The following is a 1,533-nucleotide window of genomic DNA, read 5'->3' as shown; positions in this document are numbered from 1 at the left end:
AACACCTATTTTGATTGCCTTTGATGAACACCATAACAATAGATAACGATAGATTGACACTTGGTCTCTATGGATTCGACAATCTTTTATATTACTCTGACGCGTTCGTATACTTACGAACAACATGCATCAAGTTTTTGGCGCCGTTGTCGGGGACCAATTTCGTCAAATTTCATTTTCCTGTTGTTATATCGTTTAGACTTAGGCTATTTCACTCCGGTCAATGCGAAGAACTCGCAGCACCGGAAGTTTAAGCTTAGTATACCCTCTGGCGGAACGTGAACGTTACGCTCGCGCACGTTTATTCTTTCATAGAATTAAGAGAGTTATGGCCGAAGATCAAAACCAAAGACCTCTTAAGGATTTCGCTCAACCATCAAATGAAGAACCTAGTTCTAGTATAGTAAACCCAACCATACCAGCTAATAATTTTGAACTTAAACCATCCCTGTTGCAATTAGTGCAACAGAGACAATTCCCAAGTCTCGCTACTGAGAACCCAAACCAACATTTAAAAATATTTCTTCAATTAGCAGACACTTTTAAAACCAATGGAGCTTCTCCTGAGGCAATACGTTTAAGATTATTTCCTTTTTCCCTCAGAGATAAAGCCCTATCATGGTTAGATTCCCTTCCACCCAATTCCATTACGACTTGGGATAACCTTAGAAGAGTTTTTCTTGCTAGATATTTTTCCCCGAGTAAGACCGCCGTTCTTCGAAACCATATAACTAGGTTTACCCAAAACTAAGGAGAATCGTTGTTCGAAGCTTGGGAGAGATATAAAGAGTTGTTACGAGCATGCCCACATCATGGTTTAGAAAATTGGTTAATCATTCAAACCTTCTATAATGGACTTCATTACAACACAAAGATGACCATCGATGCTGCCGCAGGCGGTGCTCTGATGAACAAACCTTGTCCTGAAGCTAGTGCCCTCATCGAAGATATGGCTCAAAACCATCAATCATGGGGAGTCGAACGAGCGATAGTTGAGAAGAAGGAAGCCCAAGGAGGAGTGCATGAACTAAGCTATATAGACATGATGCAAGCTAAAATGGACGCGTTAGCCCTCAAAGTCGAGCATATGTACATAAACCCGAAGACTGTAGCAGTAGTTTTGTTGGATTGTGAGATATATGGAACCAAAGGACACCAATCTGCAGAATGCAATCTATTAAACGAAACCCACTCTGAGCAAGTGAACTACACCCAAGGGAACCCATACTCGAATACCTATAACCCTGGATGGAGGAATCACCCGAACTTCTCCTATAAAAACAATAACCCTATCCAAAATAATACACCTCCAAGACCTAGTTATCAAGCCCCTAGATCAAATCAACCTATGCAACTTGTACCACCAAAGCCGAGCCTTGAGAAAATTATGGAAAATTTTATCACCGCTCAAACCCAACAAAACAAGGAGTTCATGAACCAAAACATTCATGTTAACGAATTGATTACTCAGTTAGGAACCAAGGTTGACCAAATAGTTACTCATACCAAGATGCTTGAACAGCAGATCTCTCA

The 1,533-nt window shown here is 40.6% G+C and overlaps 1 non-coding gene across 1 annotated transcript; it reads right to left on the bottom strand.

Moving 5' to 3' along the window:
- Positions 1–712: 712 nt before the first annotated feature.
- On the bottom strand, positions 713–819 carry LOC127089159 (small nucleolar RNA R71). The gene has a single exon (XR_007790931.1). It is a non-coding gene; the product is annotated as a small nucleolar RNA R71 (small nucleolar RNA).
- Between the last annotated feature and the right edge of the window lie 714 nt (positions 820–1,533).

Source organism: Lathyrus oleraceus, chromosome 5, assembly GCF_024323335.1.
Source record: "Lathyrus oleraceus cultivar Zhongwan6 chromosome 5, CAAS_Psat_ZW6_1.0, whole genome shotgun sequence".
In the NCBI taxonomy this organism is placed as follows: Eukaryota; Viridiplantae; Streptophyta; class Magnoliopsida; order Fabales; family Fabaceae; genus Lathyrus; species Lathyrus oleraceus.
The sequence above is the reverse complement of the archived record's forward strand: the minus strand, read 5'-3'. Positions and strand labels throughout refer to the sequence as shown.